The sequence below is a fragment of the Ictalurus punctatus genome, chromosome 25 (assembly GCF_001660625.3).
Source record: "Ictalurus punctatus breed USDA103 chromosome 25, Coco_2.0, whole genome shotgun sequence".
Lineage (NCBI taxonomy): Eukaryota > Metazoa > Chordata > Actinopteri > Siluriformes > Ictaluridae > Ictalurus > Ictalurus punctatus.
The window spans coordinates 10,061,262-10,070,296 of record NC_030440.2 but is presented as its reverse complement, the minus strand read 5'-3'; the positions used below and the strand labels follow the sequence as shown (position 1 = coordinate 10,070,296).

General features: G+C 42.5%; 1 long non-coding RNA gene across 1 annotated transcript; it reads left to right on the top strand.

The window, feature by feature from the left end:
- The first annotated feature begins 1,328 nt into the window (after window positions 1–1,328).
- On the top strand, window positions 1,329–7,208 carry LOC124626319 (uncharacterized). The gene is made up of 3 exons (XR_008393449.1): window positions 1,329–1,416; window positions 5,366–5,403; window positions 5,687–7,208. It is a non-coding gene; the product is annotated as an uncharacterized LOC124626319 (long non-coding RNA).
- The last annotated feature ends 1,827 nt before the right edge of the window (window positions 7,209–9,035 follow it).

Here is a 9,035-nt window from a genome sequence, read left to right as displayed (position 1 = left end):
AGACTTCTTTGGCACGGGGACGATGGTGCTAGCCTTGAACCTGTAGTTGGTGATCATGGCTACCACATGTGCCGCTGCTATCCGTGATGTGACTGTGGATTTTCTGGGCGTGCGCACGCTTTGCCTCTCTGGTCCAAGACAGTTTGGCCCTCGCTGTTCTTAAGGCCACCTTGTCACCTGCCCTGAAGGCGGAGTCTCAGCTCCTCAGCATTGGACACACCTCTGCAGTCATCCACGGCTTCTAGTGGAGTGTGTGGTGATGGTCTTGGAGATGGTGACGTCATCAATGCATTTGCTGATGTAGCTGGTCAGTGATGCCTTGTATTCCTCCAAGTTGGTGGAGTTGCTGTCGGTTGCAGCCTCCATGAACATGTGCCAATCAGTGTGCTCAAAACAGTCCTGAAGAGCAGAGATGGCTCCTGCTGGCCAGGTTTTCACCTGCTTCAAGACTGGGATCCCCAATGCTGGGATTAGCACAACAGAGATGTGGTCTGAGTAGCCGAGATGGGGGCGGGGCTGTGGTCTGAGTAGCCGAGATGGGGGCGGGGCTGTGGTCTGAGCAGCCAAGGTGGGGCGGGGCTGTGGTCTGAGCAGCCAAGGTGGGGGCGGGGCTGTGGTCTGAGCAGCCAAGGTGGGGGCGGGGCTGTGGTCTGAGCAGCCAAGGTGGGGGCGGGGCTGTGGTCTGAGCAGCCAAGGTGGGGGCGGGGCTATGCCCTGTACGCGCCGTGGATGTTTGTGTAAACAAGATTTAGGGAACATTGACTTCGCATGATTATAGTCTCCGGTGATGATAAACAGTTCATCAGGGTGTGTGTTCTGCAGTTCGCTAATAGCCCCATACAGTTCACAGAGCGCCTCCTTAACATTAGCGCTGTGGGGAATGTACACTCCGGTAATCAGAACAGTGGTGAATTCCCTCGGTAAAGAAAGGTCTGCATCTAACAGTCACAAACTCCACCAGCGATGAGCAGTAACTACAACCTTGCACCATTCCGTGTTAATATAAACACACAAGCCACCACCCCGAGCCTGACCGCACAGAGTTGCATTTCTGTCGGCACGAAACCCGGCGAGCCCGTCTAGCTGAATGGCGGCGTCCGGAACTCGGTCTCTGAGCCACATCTCGGCGTAAACAAAGACGGAGCAGTCTCAAAACTCACGCCGCGTTGCCTGCTGGAGTCGGATGTAGTCCAGGGAGCAGACATTGGAGAGCAGGATGGACGGAAGAGCCGGCCGGCTAGGGTTTGTTTTTAGCCTAGCAAGGGCCCCTGCCCTATTTCCACGCTTCCGCTTCATCGCACACCGTTTTCGACGTCCCCAATCCCGGCCACCGGCATCAGGCGACCCCGAGGACTGGAGGCCTGGTCTCCGGAGCACGCCGAGATCGCGTAGCTTCTCCAGCAGATCACCATGAAGGTTGGTTGTTGCATGATTTCTGTATTTTAAGTGTATAGCGATGGTAAACATATACCCCGGTTTCTCTGATGTCCATGAAAAAAACTAGACAAACGAGACAAAAAATGGCACCATTTTGGATCTGGAGAGGCCGCTGCGTGCTACTGCCGCGCCGCCATCTTGGATCACTCGATCATTCTATAATTTTCGCTAAAGCATAATGAGCCGTGAGTCACAGTGCTGCTATGGAAACAGCTCCTCTGAGAAATACATCAGGAACCCTCATTTAATTTGTAATACTTTTTGCTAAGATATAATGGAATCTGTAATGGTTTTAATGAAAACTGTAATGGTCTCTACTGGTAATTTGTTTTTGTTTTTTTATTGGTGGCGTGTTATGTCTAGTGGATAACATTAAGGACCTATGTTCTTAATACATTCTACTACGTAATGGAAACCATTTGGTACTGGTGGTAAAGGTTAACAGTTGATTATTTGTAGTGGAAACCATTAGAATTTCTGTGACGCTTCTGTTTTTTTTTTTTTTTAGCAGGGAGTTTTAAGTAACACTCTGGCATAGCCAATCATCACAAACTCAGTGGTTTGAAATCAGCTGGCGCTCACTGTCCAGTCTGGTACCAGCAGGCAAAAACAATTTATAAACATGTATAAGCTTACAACGTGTACGTTTCGCACAACTTGTCTTAAATAAGCATCAGCTACCACTCCTTTATGACAATTTATTTATTTTTTTTTGTTCGTCACTGGTGTGGGTAGATGATCTTCGAACAAAGAGCAAATGTCAGCATTCAGCCACAAATATAGACCTTATAGTACAGTACACCTCCGTGCCTGAGGTGCCTACAAGTCCGCTATCATTTTTCAACATCATATTGAACCAAAGATTTTTAGAGCCAAGCAGGTTCCAAGGTAAGAATAGTGTGTATTTCTCTTGATAATATGCGCAAACCCCTGAACAGCATCCCTTTATTCCTCCTCAGTAACCGTCTTTCGGATGAGATGTTAAACCGAGGTCCTGTCTCTCTGTGGTCATTAAAAATCCCAGGACACTTCTCATAAAAGAGTAGCGGAATAACCCTGGTGTCTGGGCGAAATTCCCCCACTGGCCCTTCTCTATCACAGCCCCGTAATAATTCCCATCTCTGAAATGGCTACATCACTCTCTCCTCTCCAGTAATAGCTGGTGTGTGGTGGGTGTTCTGGTGCACTATGGCTGCCGTCACATCATCCATGTGGATGCCACTCGTGGAGCCCTCACCCCCCATACAATGTAAAGCGCTTTGAGTGTCTAGAAAAGTGCTATATAAATGTAACTGTAACTAACTAACACTTTATCCTGGTTAGTACGGTGATGGATCCGTAGCCGATCCGGGTAACCCTGGCTCCTAGGGATGTCGGGCGATATAGACTTAAAACTATATTGAACTATAATTGAATTTTTGCAGTAACGATAGACATGACAATATGAAAATAGTAACATTCAACACTATCTTTTTGGCCTCATGTCACATCAGCATACAGTCTTGAGAGCCGTGCAAACACAAACATTGATCCAAAAAAGTAAAAGTTAATCCTGACCATCATCAAACACTAAACTATACCAATTAAGTAGGCAAAAAAGAACATGATATCGTCAGTATCATAGGATGACAAATTCTTATCATGGGGAGTAACTGTACCGGTATATCATGGATGATATGATATGATATATGGCACAGCCCTACTGGCTCTAAGGCAGGAGAATTCACACCAGATGGGACACCAGTCCATCACAAGGCGGCACCACGCACACACTCATTTCACACCAATTTTTAGTGAAGCCAATCCACCTACAGTACCTTCATGTTTTTGGACAGTGGGAGGAAACCGACTTGAACATGGGTGAACATGCAACACAACATTTACACTATGAAAATGGACAGCCATGCATACCCAGGCAATAACATGCACTCTAGAAACAGAGAATGCATACTGCTGCTACTGATTTATTTATTTGCCTTTAATCAAAGGAAGAAAACTTGAGTAGGTTAGTTGTATACAAATAAATAAACCAAATAAATTTATTCAGATATCCTGGCATAATGCTAATGTTCTTCACAATCAGGCTTTTACAACAGTCAGAGTCAACTTCATGTATCACACCTCAAAGGAAAAGTTACAGTACAGCGTTACTTGTCTTTTCTTCATGTATCAGCATGGAGCATGGGAAGCAGGTCTGGCTGTGTGTCTCTCTGCCTGAGCTGCTCTTGTACTGGATTTCCCTGAATGAAAGCTCCAGGCTGGAGGAACATGGCTTCCCCATGGGGTGTATTCCTGCTACTTCTGTTTGCCTTGAAGCTACAGAGGAGTTGGCTAAGCAACTAGAGCCTGACTGTTGTATGAGTGATTCAAAGTCTATTTATTCATATACTGTACATAGTATATGGAGTGGGTTGGAATTTTATTCTCCCAGGACAGTGTGCATCACTGGACAGGGCCTATTTGCATAACATTTCTGAGCACTACTTTGAACATTTGCAAAAAGGCAGCATGTTCGTACCTTGTAATGGATAATAAGAAATACTATAGACACATATTACAAACTGTGCAGCCGTGTGATGTCATTACTGTAATAGAGTAAAGCGGAGCTTCCATCAGCCCCTTTAATGTTACCTTTATTAATATTAGAAATAAAATGATGTGAAGTCACATTAAAACAATGTTGCGTTTAGAGGAGACGTATTGGAGAGTCAAGGACAGGATTGGGAATCTTCTGTTTAATTAAAAATCGAAGTTGTAATGTTTTCCTATCACTATTTGGGTAGAAATATAGACACAGGCATTTGTCATTGTTGTCAATTGTCATGCCTGTCACGACAGGCTTTTTAAAAAAAATTTTTTTACTGATAAGGATATTATAAAATAATGCAGTTTAGTGTAAAAAAAAAAAATTAATTCATAGGACCTTTATTTAATTTAATTGTATATTATTTAATTTTTGCTTTATTTTTATATTACATACTTCTTGCATTTTTCTTTGCTTTTGCTTTTTGCCTTAGGTTTGCATTTGTATAGATTATCCAAAGAAGGAGTGCATAGCCTGTAGGTTGAATGGTTATTGCAATCAGGAAGAAGAGATTTTGTAAGACGGGTCCTTTTTTTTTTTTTGTAAGACAGGTCCTGGAAAAAAGGTTTAGCTGACTGCCACAATACTTTTACAAAGGTAACTTGCACATTGTTATTCTCTCACTAGCATGTTCACTTAATATGCAGAGAAGGTATAGTGACAAAACAAATTAGTGTAGTTACTGAATCGAGAGAGAGAGAGAGAGAGAGAGAGAGAGAGAGAGAGAGAGAGAGAGAGAGAGAGAGAGAACTAAGGAAAAAAGGTAGAAACGGGATTTTTAGTACTTAAACCAAATTCCCCTAGCCATTTGGTTGGCTTTAGGGTAAACCGGCTCATAAATATTGATGTGATCTGAAAATGAAAGACACCTCACTGATGAGAGGATGAATATTCAAACGAGGATGTTAACCACCCCATAAATAAGAAAAAAGCATTAGGTTATACCTGCTGCAGATTACTTTCCATGAGTCCCTACTACTAACACATCTTATGGCTTATAAATCTCCTGCACCGGCTTGCTCTGTTCTGTGTTAGGGACGACAAAGTGGCCTCATTTAAATGCATTAGCGTGGTTGGCTTAAGCCCCACTTATTATACACCAAAACTATAAAGGTGAACATAATGAACACACACAGACGCACACACACACACACACACACCTCTCATCACATATCTGGACAACACGCCTTTTCCATTCAGTGTAATAGGTTTCCCTTGCACCTCATTCTTCTGATGTCTGAAGAAAGATATGGGGGGAGAGCCTAATTCCTGCTGTATTGTCTACAAAATAGCCCTCTATTGTCTGCTTTTGTGTATAAACTCCTCTTCTCTGTCTCTTGTCAGATAACAGCTGAATTGTGGTGTAAAGACGATTTACTTTGGTGAGTACACTCATCTATAAATGCACATCAAAACTGAGTTCATGCAACATATGGAGCCCTTCAGATACATTTACGACTGATGTGCATCCCAAATCAGTGTGTACGTGTTTTGTATGCTCTCTTGTAGGTACTTTTGTGCAAAGGCCTTTGTTACTAATGCTAGACAACTACCTGTGCATTTGCTTAGCCGAGCTAATGCATTTGCATAGCTGAGTCATAGTTGAGCCCCCCCTTCTTAATTGTATAGCTTTTCCTGTTTTCTTCTTTGCTGTTTGTACTTTAGGGGTGATTTATACTTCTGCCAGCGTGTATCTGCTAACATGTCAGGATGTCATGCATGGACACTCCTCTCATACAGGATGAAGACTTCATACATTGGGTAAAATGTTAGCGTCCTCTAGGGGGCAGTGATGCATGAACCACATCGGAATTGACTGAATTACTCAGCAAAGACGAGCCAAAACCAATGCGGACATAAACCTAATAAATTCAGTTTGTAATCAGATATCAGCTCTCAAATGTCCACGATGCTCCCACATCATCAAAACAGAGAAGAGCACGTACAGTGATCACAGCACACAAAGTTTTAAAACGTTTAAATGACCTAATAAGTAGACAATAACAAGAAGTCAACAGAACTGACTGAATTGATCTCAATCCTTTCCTCAGTGATGTTAGAATGATCAGAGATCAGTCGAGGGATCGAGAGACTGATGTGCATCATTTCCCACTGTAAACTTGGAATTCTTTCAAATCTGGGAGTAATACTGTAGAATTGGTTATAAATGTAGAGATTTTTGGAGGATTTGCTTACCTGTCCACTCAGGATAATATTAAATCAGGTTAATATAATAACTTGGGTAATATCTCAATGACAATAGCGTTATTAAGGATTCTTAAAATAGTTTGTACTCAATGCTTTTAGCGTTACAGATTGAATGCTAATGAACACGGTGGTTTAATGGTTAGTATGTTTGCCTTGCACTTCCGGGTTTGGGGGTTCAATTCCCTCCTCTGCCCTGTGTGCATGGAGCTTGCATGTTCTCCCCGCGCTTCAGGGGTTTCCTCCAGGTACTCTGGTTTCCTCCCCCTGACCAAAGACGTGTTGTAGGCTGATGGGCATTTCCAAATTGTCCATAGTGTGTGAATGGTTGTGTAGGATAACTATCTGGTTCTACTCAATATTCTCAAGTCTTTATTGTTATTTTGTTGTTTTATATTCTCAAGTTTCCTTCTACATTCAGATTTTTCACATTTCCTAAATGGCTCCGGCTAAATAAATAAGAAAAATCAAAGCTTGAGTGTGAGGGTATGTGTGTGTATCTAAAACATTATGTACAGTATTTGCTCATGCTAGACACTGCGCTATAAAATATAGCATTTTAAAAACACCTTTATCTCTAAACCTAAATTTAGCATGTCTGCTGTAATCCACGGGAGGCTATGGGATGTTTTGCCTCAGTCCTTCTCTTGCGCTGTGATAAGGTAATGGATGCAGTAGGTCTTTCCTCCAGGCTGCTGCCTCAATCTCATTTTCTGATTAGAAGCTCCTTCCTTCTATCTGTCTGCTCTATGGCTTGGAGCCTAATTTATGAGTGTGTAGTGCCAGCCAGAATGGGACAGACCAGACTTTGGGGAGAACTGCAATTTGTATTGATTTGGCTTTTGGATGGAGAGATGGAGGACGAAAGCAGGAGAGAAAAGGGAGGAAAAGAGGAATGAAAGATGGCTCGGCTCAACGATGAAAAACCCATCAGTCTTTGTTGGAGAAGGAAGCACCAAAGATCAGACGATGTAGAGATGGTGAAAATAGTGTAGGCTTGTGTGTGTGTGTGTGTGTGTGTGTGTGTGTGTGTGTGTGTGTGTGTGTGTGTGTAATGTGTATCTCAGGAGAATTGAGATGAATAGCAAAAGGGCTGATTATATGCTTTTGGGATTTAGTTGAACACCAGACAAGTCACCTCACCTCAAACTTACATAGACATATAGTATATACACTGGGGTCCAAAAGTCTGAGACTGGAAATAAACAGAAGGTTTTAGAATTCTGAAATCTTTAAAACAGACAAAAGTAAATGTTTAATATCGTGAATATTTAATATTCTTGATTCTGTACTAGTTCTAGGTCCCGTTTCAATGTAAGCAAATGTGTACTATTGACCAGGTAAACTGCTTCGTACATAAGGTCAGATTTTTCTCATGCCTAATCTCTTCTATTTTTACATATGGCATGAGGCATTCAGATGACCCGCCGATGGATTTGATCTAAAATGGATCATCAGGTTTTGTACAAGCTTGTGGAGTCCACACCAGCTCGACTGCACACCGTCATTAAAACAAAAAAGGGGACAAGCCAAATACTAAAGAAACTTTTCAGTTGAGGTAAGTGACATGATCCTAGCTGTTTCTATCGGATTCCTACAGTGGCTGAAAGTTCTGGATGGATAAGAGCTCTCCTGTACCGAAGGGATCAAAGGAATGGTTGTTAAATCCTGTGTACAGCGTAACTCTAACGCCTAGATGCTACAATTACATTTAACAACATGTTGCCTATAGCTTTTCTCTCTATCTCACCCTGTCTCTCCTTCTACCACACACACACACACACACACACACAACTCCTTTAAACCAGACTGCAGACATTCAATTCGGCCCTAATCAGCAGAAATACCCGACACTGTTTAACCTCCAGAACCCTTGGTCGCTTTTCTGTGACAGCCTCATCCCTAAAAATGCTGCTGTAAGTTCTCTCTCTCTCTCTCTCTCTCTCTCTCTCTCTCTCTCTCTCTCTCTCTCTCTGTCTCACACACACACACACATACACACAGTATGAATATAAGAATAAACAAAGCATATGCTATGCCTCATATGCACAACCCCTATGCAATAAAATGCACATCTCAGCTTATACACACACCACATACGCACACCACACACACACACACACACACATATACACAGTAGGCAGACTTTTTCAATTACCATAGCAATTTCCCATCGTCCAACTGCCAGGTAACCTGTGGTAATCAATGAGCCTTTCTATTCCGTAATCTGATCTCAAATCAGAATTGGACACATTTGATAAGTGGACTGGAATGTGTGAAAGCTCATTTTGACTGGAAATGTAATTACACATACACATGCAGTCAGATGGCACCAGTCCCAGTGTGCACTCAGGTTAAACGGGTTCATCATCGAGTCTAAATAAAGCCTCGCAAACCTGTACCCGACTGAGCTATTTGTTTTGGCATGTCCCAGCTGCTTAGTTTCTCCTTTATTTGGTTTTGCTGAAGAGTTTTGAAAGCACAGCCATTTAGGTTTATGTTCCAGCCCAATGCGTCTAATAAAGCTCAGCGTGGCAGAGTAGCTGTCACTTTAAAAGACTCTTGAGTGTAGAGATTGATATTCATTTAGGTATTTGTTCTTGTATTATTATAGATCTTGAAGTTATCAGTTGCACTCTCTGTTACATATAGTTATTTTGTTAGGTTAGACATCCTGTTTAGGACGGAAGGATCCATTTCATATTTTTAATAGAAATAATTTTCCAACGCGAAACTTCATTTTGGAGGCCACGGTGGCTTAGTGGTTAGTATGTTTGCCTCAGACCTGCAGGGTTGGAGGTTCAATTCC